Source organism: Hyperolius riggenbachi, chromosome 7 (genome assembly GCF_040937935.1).
Source record: "Hyperolius riggenbachi isolate aHypRig1 chromosome 7, aHypRig1.pri, whole genome shotgun sequence".
NCBI classification, from domain to species: domain Eukaryota; kingdom Metazoa; phylum Chordata; class Amphibia; order Anura; family Hyperoliidae; genus Hyperolius; species Hyperolius riggenbachi.
In genome coordinates, this window is record NC_090652.1 from 283,852,192 (window position 1) to 283,864,547 (window position 12,356).

The window sequence follows — 12,356 nt, forward strand, 5'->3', positions numbered from 1 at the left end:
ATTAGAGTAGCCAGCAGAGGGCAAGTTCTTTCCTCTGCACATACCAATCACCTGGTCCCACCCACCCTTACATCTGTAACCCCCAAAAGAAGGTTACAAAATATTATTGCAGATTTGCCTTCTGGAAATTGGCCACAAGATGGCAGTGCTGAGTATCTAGGGCTATGGAACGAAATAGGCGCATAGGAGGAAGAGTAAGTGTCAGAAAAGTCGCATAGACTGTTGCTAAGTGATCCAATATGCAAATTAGGGGAATTTGCTGGAACTTTCTGGAAACCCCGCGTGGCCAATCTGAGAGTTGCTGTGCATGCTCAGGTGGCGGAGAGACCAGCGTGTAGCCGAAGAGAACAGGCTGAGACCAGAGAGTGCACGCAAGAGAGTGAGAGGAGAAGGACTTACGCCAGGAGCTGGTGATGCAGAGCGGGTAGGAGGTGACACAGAGAGGCCGTAGCAGTCGCCCGGACAATGAGTGGGGACCCAGCGGCCATAGGAGAGACCAGTGCAGAGCAGTAAGGACAGCGGCAGCAGGCTGGACAGTGACCGGAGGTTGGAGGAGGTTGACTCTGCTTGGATCCGAGTCATACCAGAAGCAATGGACAGATGAGTACAGGCCTGCGGGCCAATTCTAAGCCACTTAGTGTGTTTCAGAGTGGTGTTACTAGAGACTGTTAGTGTGAGAAAGCTTTCTACACACAGCAACATTGAACTGAGAGAAGATACTGTTGATAATAAGTATATTGCATGTTCAGGCCTAGCTGCTACTGAGAGACAGTCATAGTCCTTAAAGCGGACCCAAACCAAACATTTTTTTAATTCAAAATATTTAGTTGCACCACTCTGACACATACAAAGATAAATAAACACTCCTTCAAGCCTATGAGTATTTCAGTGCATGCGTTTCACCCTTCTCTTTTCATAACTAGGGTTATACAGGTGGCAGCCATTACTTCTGAGCTTAGTAGGAGGTTTTAGATCATGGGTGTGTTTGTCATTGGCTACCCTCCCTCACAGGGGCATCGTCTATGTGAAATCTCACACAAGCTGAGATCACCTCCCCTGTGACATGATCAGTAGCAGCCTGCGTTTTGTTTGTGTTTTTTATCTCCTCCACCAGTTTGCCGGAAAAATCCCAGCAATATGAAAGGAAGGGAGGGGTTCCTCCAATAAATGTAAAATATTTTATATTTGTCATCATGCAGCTGAAAAAAGGCTGCTATTTATCATTATAATTTAGAAAATAGATTTTATTTCTGAAATCTTGTATATTTAATTTGGGTCCACTTTAACCACTTAAGCCTTCAGTCGTTTTCACTTTATGCATCCGAGAAATGTTCACCTCCCATTTATTAGCCTATAACAGGGGTCCTCAAACGTTTTGGGTCAAGGGTCTGGTCAACGTACTTCAGACTGCTGGGGGGCCGGAGTATACATAAAATGATGTAGAAGTCTTTGCAGGCAAGACAGTGAAGCATACCCAGGTGACAACCTGCAGTGGACAGCAGTGTCACCTGATCTGGAATTTGATTGGAAACCAGCAAATTACTGCTTTCTGCCTTCCATGTGGATGGGTGGTGCCAGCACAGCTATTCAATATGCGGACCACCAATATTTAAAGATGTAGCTGACCGCATCTATAAGTGATACAATTTTTGTGTGGAGGGGCCGGTAAAAAAGCCTCAGAGGGCCACATTCGGCCCGTGGGCCTTAGTTTGAGGACCACTGGCCTATAACTTTCACTGCTTATCACAATTAACTGATCTATATCTTGTTTTTTCCGCAACCAATTAGGCTTTCTTTGCGTGGTACATTTTGCTAACAGGAAGAATAATAAAAAAACTGAAAAAAATCATCATTTCTCGGTTTTCGGCCATTATAGTTTTAAAATAATACATGCCTCCATAATTAAAACCCACGTATTGTATTCGCCTAATATTCCCGAGTATTACACCATTTAAATTATGTCCCTATCACACTGTATGGCGACAATATTTTATTTGGAAATAAAAGTGCATTTTTTTCCGTTTTGCATCCATCACTATTTACAAGCTTATAATAAAAAAAAAAATAATAATAATAATAAAAAAAAATCTTTACACGGATATTTGAAAAGTTTAGACCCTTAGGTAAATATTTGTGTTTTTTGTTTTGTTTTGTTTATTATTGTAATTTTTTTTGCTTTGTTTTGTTTATTAACCACTTGAGGACCACAGTGGTAAACCCCCTAAAGACCAGGCTGTTTTGCATAACTGGCTACTGCAGCTTTAAGGCCAAGCTGCAGGACCGCACAACACAGCACACAAGTTATTCCCCCCCCCTCCCCTTTTCTCCAGAGCTCCCCTTCAGAGCTCTCTGCTGGTGGGGTCTGATCGCCCTCGCCCCCCCCCCCCGCCACCGTGTTTGTTTATGTTTTTTTTATAATTTTTTTATAAATTCTGTATAATGTTTTACTATTTACTGAATATATATATATATATATATATATATATGTATATATATATATATATATATATATGTTTTACTATTTATGTATATATATATATATATATATATATATATATATATATATATATATATATATATATATATATATATATATATATATATTTAAAACCCTCCCTCCCCCCAGCCAGCCAATCATAGCGATCAGCTCTCATAGGCTTCACCTTACGGCTGTCACACGGCTGTCCCCAGTACAGCGCTGCTACCGATCGCAGCACTGTACATGTGAATAGACGGTGATCACGCCGTCTAACAGTCTCCCGAGCGGCAATAGCCGCTCGGAGACTGAAGAGGGGGCGGAGCTCCACCCCCCGAGAAGGACGCGATGATCTGCAAAATGCAGCCCCAGGACTTGCCGTCAATTGGCGTTAGGCGGTCCTGGTGCTTCCACCGCGACCACGCCCATTGCGTGGGGCAGTTTTTAAGTAGTTAAACATTTTGAGTATTTTTGGGAGGGTGGGATGTAAATAGTAATATTTTTTTATGTAGATATGTTTATAATTTTTTCTTTTTTTACATGTAGATGTAGCTTCACTTTTTGGCCACAAGATGGCAACCTTGAGTTTGTTTACATGACGTCACTCTAGCGTAACATGTACCCTTAGAGGGACCTAGGGGGACGTAGGAGGCAGAAAAAGCGATGCTTCCGAGAGAAGTGGTTGCTTTTTCTGCCGGGGAAAGGAATCGGTGATCGGGCACCATGTCCCGATTCATTGATTCCTGGGCTAACGATCCGTGGCCGGGAGCACACCTGCACGATCGGCCGTGTGAGCGCACATGGCCTTCTGGATGTTGCCTCTACGTCCAGAAGGCTTAAATGGTTAAAGTACCCGCATCGATGATACAGCCCCCGCCAGCATTAAGGTCTGGTTGAGAGAGAGAGACATTGTTCCTTACCAAACACCCACAAAGGGAAATACTCACTCCCAAACAGTCCTCTGCTGCTTTATAAAGCCTGCAGGCTGCTTATAAGCCAATAAGAAGTGTACACACACGTTACACCTAGCCTAGTGCACAAGCCAGCCTGGGGCCCCGAGAACTCTCACTGCCCGGGGCCCCAGAACCAGCATGTAACACCATATGTGAGCAGTCAAGCCCTGGAGCTGCCACCCCCAAGAGCCTGTCCCCAACTGCTCTGAAACTTACCAAACACACACGGGCAGTGAGAGTTCTCGGGGCCCCAGGCTGGCTTGTGCACCATTGTTTTTAATTTTATTGTAGATTCCCATGCAGTTTAGTTAGGAGGGGGGCAGATGAGAGGGAACATCCTGCACGCTGGTGCCCCCTGCTGGTCATATAGCCATTGTCTATATGCAACTGAAGCCCTCCCCAACGATTGGCTGACCTGCTCAGCTTCCGCTTGATTAATCACTGCAGACTAGGTGTAACGTGTGCTTGCACTTCTTATTGGCTTATAAGCAGCCTGCAGGCTTTATAAAGCAGCCGAGGACTGTTTGGGAGTGAGTATTTCCCTTTGTGTGTGTTTGGTAAGTTTCAGAGCAGTTGGGGACAGGCTCTTGGGGGTGGCAGCTCCAGGGCTTGACTTGAGAGTTCAATACAATTTTATGTGTATATACTCACAAACACAGGTTACCCATAGGCAACCACTTTAAATGCAGGTGGGGAGCATTAGGACCTGACCCCACTCAGGTTAAGAAGTTGCTCTCTGTAGATAGTAGATGGGGATGCACCCCTCCACCCAGGGTAGACTAGAAGATCAGCAAAAGCTCGGTATACAGAGGCGCCAGAGTAGAGTAAAACGTTTTAAAAACAGTTTAAAAGCAGAGGGGGATGTTAGGGTGGACTTACCGCTCTCTTACAAAAAAGAAAACTCACTTGAGTCTCGATAAAACAGAATTGACAAATAATTTATTCAACTCCACAAATGCAACGCGTTTCGCAGGCGTGACCCCGCTTCTTCAGGCAAAAATGGGAGCACAACTGGAATAAAAACAAAATGTACACAATAATTACCCACAGAATTGCAACAATCGGCGCAGCAGATAATTGGTAGAAAGCACATAAAATAATTGCTACATAAAGCATTGCTACAAAGAAAAAAGAACATTTACGGCCCACATAAACACAGGGCCATGCAAACAAGCTTAGATGTCAGAAATCAAATAGCTAAGGCTTAATGCTCACAGATTGGAGGGTTCATATTGTATGTCTTAAAGTGAAACAGTTACATGGTAGAGCTGGGTATAGGCCACGGTCTATTCCCAGACAGCATATAAAGCTTTATATGGACACAAAAGGAATTAATATAAACTGCAAACATAAAGTATATGATAACTTACCTCAGTGGGTCAAGCAGTAGGTTTGAGCGCCTCTGTGTCACTATGAAGTGAGGCTTGCTTTAAATAGGGAGAGAGGTAAAACTGACAGGACTGAAGTCCAATCAGGAAGTGTTTGGTAACAGGAAGTGTTTGGTAACAGGAAGTGTGACTAAGGTCGCACAAGAAGTGAGTGTTTCCAGTGGGATAGTTATGGGATACCCAGCAGTGGCTGGAATATGGGATAGCCAGTAATGGCCAGATAGTGTAATGGTCAAGGGGCCTGATTCACAAAGCGGTGATAACTCAGTTATCACGCCTAAAAGACATTAGGCGTGATAACCTTTGCACCAGCAAAGTTATCACCGCTTTGTGCTCTAACTCGCGCGCGCGCGCAAAGTCCCATAGGGCTTAATGGGCACTTTGCGCGAAGCACGGTGCGCTGCGGGCATAGCGCACCGCGCTACGCGCGCAAAACTTTTCGCGCGGGAGTTCGCGCGAATTCCTTCAGATCACGCCTAAACTGAGTTTAGGCGTGATAAAGGGCTTTTCACAGGCGTGCAAAGTGTTTGCACCGCTTTGTGAATCAGGCCCAAGGGCTCTGCCTCCGACACAGGCGACCCAGGTTCAAAACCCGCCTCCACCAGTTCAGCAAGCCAGCATGTAATTCAGTGATATGTGCATGTGCGGAAACCCAAAGACAGGGGAAAATAGCTTTCTTTTGGGCAGCTAGACAATTCATGTAACCTTTAGCAATGGATGTTCATATAAAAATGTCACTGGGTGTGCACTTGTATACATATGGATTCAGGTGTAAAAATGGTAAAATATATCAGTATGAGTGTTTTTTAAAAACCATATAAACATGCCAGCAGTATATAGTAAAAGTATACATAAGATAGAGCATAAGAGGCCACCAATGATAAAAAGGCTAATACAATGTTATTATAAAAATGTGGGTAAGGATAATATGAAAAATCAATATAAAACATATAGACGTATAAAAGCAACATATAAACATATAGAAATTAATAATAAAAGGGGTCAAGAGTAAGAAAGATATAAAAGAGAGGACCATTAAAAGCATAAAGAAGGTTTGGAGTATAGATGGAGCTATTTGGCTATAATTAAACACTAGGGAGGTGGGATCAAAATACTTTTTCTAAGACCTCATTTAGCCCTGTTGGTGTTAGGGTTTTGAGGATCTGTATCCACATCATCTCCCTATGCCGTAAAGTCTCAAAAACCTTAGTGGTGTTGGAGGGTAGAGATTCAATCAGAGTGATAGTGAATAGGTGTGGGTTGTTTTGGTGATGAGTGCCAAAGTGCCGGGAAACGCTGTGGAGTGCATAATTATTAATGATGTTCCTTTTGTGTTGCCCAATTCTGGTCCTGGTGGCCTGGGTGGTCCGTCCGACATATTGCAGTTTGCAGGGGCATGATATTAGGTATATTACATTTTTGGTTTCACAGGTGATGTTTTGTTTAATTGTGTAATGAGCGTTGGTGGTATATGATTGAAAGGAATCTATTTGGGTTACAAAAGAACAGGCCTGGCAACGGGACTTTTGACAAGCTCGTGATCCTAGGAGCAGTGAGTTGGTGTGGTGGCTTGGTTCATTAAGTTGGATCATTTTATGTCTGCTGGGGGCTAATAGGTTCCGGAGGTTGGGAGCCCTCCGAAAAGTAAGTGTTGGATTTTTAGGTAGTATGTTGAGTAGATAAGGATCCTGCTGTAGGATTTCCCATCTTGATTTGAGTATGGTTCTGATAGCACTATGTTGCATACTGAATTTGTTGATAAACCTTGGAAAAAGGGCGGAGGGGTTGGCTGATTGTGTGGATTGGGTCTGGGCTAGTTGACGGGTATTCATGGCCCTGTGTTTGGCATCTTTCAGGAGTTTGAGTGGATAGTTGCGGTCAGTGAATTTGCCTGTAAGTATTCTGGATTGGTCATGGAAGTCCTTAATGTCTGTGCAGTTCCGGTGTATGCGTCTGTATTGGCTGTAGGGTGTGTTGGTTGTCCATGGGCGGTGATGATGACTGTCAAAGTGGATGTAATTGTTGGCGTCTACCTTTTTAAAGTGGGTTTTGGTTTTGATGTGGATGGAATCAGTGAAAAGTAGGAGATCTAAATATTCTATGGAATTATGGTTATATTGACAGGTAAATTGAAGTCCGGCTGGGTTGGTTTTAAGGAATTCTAAAAATAAATGAATGCGTGTGGGGTCACCTTGCCAAATAAAGATTAGGGCATCGATATAGCGACGGTAAAAAATTATGTTTGATGAAAAGGGGTTGTCGGGAGTGAATTTTAGATATTCTAGGTAGCCCATTGCTAGGTTTGCATATGAAGGGGCAAATGAGCTACCCATTGCTGTGCCTGTTTGTTAGTGGTAATGGTTTCCTGCAAATGAAAAAGCATTATGTTTTAAGATAAATTCTGCACATTATACTAAAAAGGTCTGTTGGGCGATGGGCATGTCTGGATTTTGGTTTAGGAAGAATTTTAGAGCTGTGAGTCCAAATGGGTGAGGTATATTTGTATATAAGGATGACATCACAGGTTAACCAAAGGAAATCGGATTGCCAGTTTATGTCTTTGAGGAGTTGGATGAGATGTTGTGAGTCTTTTAAATATGACGGAAGTGCCTGAACATGAGTTTGGAGGTGTTGGTCAAGAAAATGAGATAAATTGCTGGTTGTAGATTCAATTCCAGAAATAATTGGTCGGCCTGGTGGTTTTATGAGTGTTTTGTGGATTTTGGGGAGAAATTAAAAAAAGGGTGTTTTGGGGTGCTGGTTTATAATGAAAGAACGTTTGTTTTTTGTTGAGATACCGTTGAGAAAAGCCATATTGATAAATGTTTTAAGTTTATTGTTAAATTTGAAAGTGGGATCATGATCTAGTGGAGAGTAGTGATCAGTGTTGTTAAGTAGTCGATATGCCTCTTCTAGGTAATCAGCTCTGTTCAGTAGAACCACTCCTCGGCCCTTGTCCGCCAGCTTAATAACAAGCTTATGATTATTCTGTAAGGTTTTGATGGCTCTAGTTTCTGATGGGATTAGATTTGATTGTTGAATAGAATTTTTTAGGGTGAGTTTTTGTAAGTCCTCGAGAACCAGGGCATAAAATGTGGGGATAAAGTTACCTTTGGAACCTGTAGGGTAGAACCTAGACTTTCCTTTTAATTGAGTTGTAATATATTTTTCTATGGCCATTTCCCCTGGCTTTATGGAAACAATGGGAACTTTGTCATTAGCTGTAATGATCAGGGTTGTATCAATGTCAGAATTCTGTTGGTTTTTCATGGCAAAGTGGCGTTTGAGGGTAAGTTTACGTATATATGCATTTAAATCTGAGAAGAGTTCGGACATATTAGATGAATTGGTGGGGCAAAATGAGAGGCCCTTCTGTAATAGTTCTGTTTCTCGCATGGTTAGGGTATGATTTGATAGATTGAAGATGGACTGCATTTTGGGACCACTGTCATTTAAGTGAAGAATCTGTTTCTTTTTTCTTTGTTTTCCTTTTCCTCTGCATCCTCTTTTTCGGGGCTTGGGGGGGGGTCGTTTCAAAGAGACTTTTGGTTTCAACAGGACTCTGTTGCCAGTGGGGCTGGGCATGGGTAGTAGTAGGGTATTCTGGGACAGTGAGAAGGGAAGGTCTAAAAAAGTGGCCAAAATAGTGCTGGTGGTGTCAAGGTTGTCATCTCTACATGGGCTTGTGGCTTGGGCTGTATCTGAAAGGTTGGAGGGTGTAATTGTATCGGTTTCAGGTGAGATCCCTATGTCGGGAGTGTCCACCATGGGGTCTTGGGCTGTTTGAGAAGGATCTGAACAAGAAGCTGGAATTTGTGTTGGTGAATCATGCAAACTCAGCTGGGAGGCTCTTAGATCATCTGTAAGGGAAGAATTGGGGATGTGTGTGGTTTCATCAGGACCAGTGTGATTGATTGTATCATGCCCCTTGAATAGGATATCAGGATGGGTACCACTCAAGAATCTATACATGGGCCGTTCTTTTACTTTGAAGGTTGGTTTATCGAATTTTGGACCTGGTGGTTTTTTTTTGGAGATTTTGGTTTTGGTGTTGTGGTTCCTGGGGGGTTTGGCTTTGAGTATCTGGGTTGTGTATGGAATGGATGTGGGGGGACTTGAGTTGTTGTGGGGAGTATTTGGTCAACAGAAAGTGTCGGGGTTCTCATGGAGGGAGTATTTTTAAATAATGTTTTTTCCAACATGGTTGTGTGGGCGAAACTGAATTTAGGGGGGTTGTAGGCCGGTGGAGGGGGGATTGGTGTGGTGGGTGCCTGTGTGGGTGGAGGAAAAGTGGGTGGCGGGACAGGGTGGGGTGGTGGGTACAGGGGAAAAATGTGATTCTGGGGTGCCGGAATTTTTAGACTCATCAATGGTGGAGGTTGTGCTGGTGCTGGGGGTGCCGGTGTAGGCATCGAGTAGGCTGGTGGGAATCTGGTCTTTCTTTCCCATTCCCTATGCTCAGCATAGGCCAGTCTATCTCGATTAAGTTTTCTTAATTTATTATCTATAGTGTCTATTTCGAATTTCTTTATTTTGGAGATGAGGTTTGACATAAGTGGGTGATATTGTTTGTTTTTTGAGTTCAAGGCAATTGTTTGTTTTAATTTACAGATTGTGGGTTGTAATTCTTCAATAATGGTCTTTCTTTTGGTAATAATTCTCTCCATCATCCCCCCTGTGCACACCTCCAGGTAAATATACACCTCATCACTGTAAACAAGGTCTTTGGGGAAGGTGGAGAGAGTTTTTATCCTGATGCCGTCTGGTGAAATCTTTTCTTCTATATACGTCTGCTGCATAGCGATGTCCGCGATGTTAAAAAACTCAGTCTCAAGTTGTTGGAAAACCGGTTTTAAGTCGATTTCCGGCACTTGTACATTATTATCTGGCTCCGCCAGGACATCAGTAGGTACATTATTATGAGTTTTAAATTGAGCCAAAAGGCAGGTCCTATGAGAGGCACGATCATCTATGAATTCCATATTGGGACTGCTATCGATCTGTTGCTCTAGCGTGACCAAGGTGTGACGCAGAGGGAGAAGTATGCTTAAAAACAAGAAGAGAATTGAGAGCCCAATATGGTGCAGTATTGTCAGGTAAAATGAAGAGTTCAATACAATTTTATGTGTATATACTCACAAACACGGGTTACCCATAGGCAACCACTTTAAATGCAGGTGGGGAGCATTAGGACCTGACCCCACTCAGGTTAAGAAGTCGCTCTCTGTAGATAGTAGATGGGGATGCACCCCTCCACCAGTAGAGTGTATTAAGTGCTACAAATACAACCTAAAGAGTCTATGAGATCTTGCAGCAAGGTGAAAGTCCTGATTGGACCAACCAGAGAACTGTGAATTATCCAGTACCATATTGCGAACTGTCGCGGGTTTCCCCCTGAGGTTTTTCTGAGCAATATAGAATGGACTTGGCTGCAAGGGACTGAGAACTGATTAGGAATTGGACTGAATTGCTCAGTAGACCAGCCCATTTCCCCAGCCCACGGCCAACATTGGTACTGTGATCTGTATATGCTGTAAAGTAGTTGATTGTTGTATGAGAAGACGTATTGTAGCTCACTATAATTTCTGTGTAACTAACAGTTTCCTTCCACAGCACCGGCAGTGAAGACCAGAAGATTGTTTTATTTGACCTTTGATGTGCAAGGGAAAGTGTATGTGATAACTGATTGATTCCTTTCTACAGTGACCACTGTTAGGTGACTAATACATCTTTGATAATTTTAACGGAGTCAGTGTCTGGTGGATTCCACTCAGCCGAGTGCCTGGTGCTCATGGAAAAAAACGGGTTACACATCCACTCCCTCTTGTAGAGTACAGGTGGGTGGGGTCAGCTCTGTCCAATTTTGGATCGATTTGCTCGATTGGTCCGCACGGAAAATCTAGGTCGATCGGCTGCTGGCAGCAGATCGATGGCCCATAGCATTGCATTGGATCAAATGCTGAAATCTATTAGAAATCTGTTCCTTGTGTGTGGCAAACATCCAATAGATTCCTGTCAGATTCAACCTGACATAAATCTATCTGATTGTTTTATCTGCTGCAAAGATATGTGTATGGGTAAGTCACCTGTGCAGTAGAGTGGACCCGACTGAGATTGGCTATTTCTGCTTATTTCCGAGAGGAGAGCCGCAACAGCGCCCCTGCTGGAGCAGGGAAAGGTAAATATTGCACAGCCTGACGAATTGTCAGCTGTGTGTTCCGTGGGCTGGAGCGAGACCGCCGTGGGACACGGGAGGATGGGGGAAGCCTCGATAGGACCCAGAGGCTTCCCCCTACTGAGGTGAGTACCCCCAGGGGAACTTTTTTTCATTAGAGTCTCTTTACCACAGGAAATTAGCATTGTAATCCAAGCCATCCAGGTAAAAAAAATAAAAAAAAAATACTTACAATGCATAAAACTTAGTGCATAGCAAATTAGGTTATGTTCCACATAATAGGCAGTAAAAAAAAAATCATAAGTCCGAAGCAGGGCTTTATAGTGGACCCAAAATAAAAATACAAGATTTCAGAAATAAAATCTATTTTCTAAATTATAATAATAAATAGCAGCCTTTTTTCAGCTGCATGATGACAAATATAAAATATTTTACATTTATTGGAGGAACCCTTCCTTTCATATTGCCGGGACAGAATCCGGCAGACTGGTGGAGGAGATAAAAAAACAAACAAAATACAGGCTGCTACTGATGATGTCACAGGGGAGGTGATCTCAGCTTGTGTGAGATTTCACATAGACAACGCCCCTGTGAGGGAGGGTAGCTGATGACAAACACACCCATGATCTAAAACCTCCTACTAAGCTCAGAAGTAATAGCTGCCACCTGTATAACCCTAGTAGTTATGAAAAGAGAAGGGTGAAAAGCATGCACTGAAATCCTCATAGGCTTGAAGGAGTGTTTATTTATCTTTGTATGTGTCAGAGTGGTGCAACTAAATATTTTGAATTAAAAAAAAAATGTTTGGTTTGGGTCGGCTTTAAGGCTACACATGCACCACTATGAATGTTATTTTTACACTTTGCTTAGAGTTCCTATCTAATTGTTACAATCCTCCCCCCACCAACACACACAGATCTTAAAGCTGACAATTAAAATGATATACAACACCTTGCAGAACTCACAGTTATCTTACACAGATCTCATTAAAAATCTAATTAAAAATAAAGCATTTGAATAATCGAAATATAGCTTTAATGAAAGATTCCCTTTTGTGATGAGTTGATAAAAAAAGAAGTAAATGTATGTATAAAGGAAATATTCATTTTGTATGGTTGATGTAACATTGAACATGAAATTATTTTTATTTTTTGGAACTTTAACTGATTAGGATTACCTCTTTTTCACAATAATGTTCTGTTTTCAGTTTTCTCCAGGAGAGGGCAGCCTTGTTTCTTATCAAATACAGGGTGAGTCAAATGTAAATTATACAGTAATGGATAAGGTATGGTGTCCATCGGAGGACATCCTCACACATCAGCAAAAAAAATAATTTCTCAGTTGTGTTTTTTTTAGTTTCGATT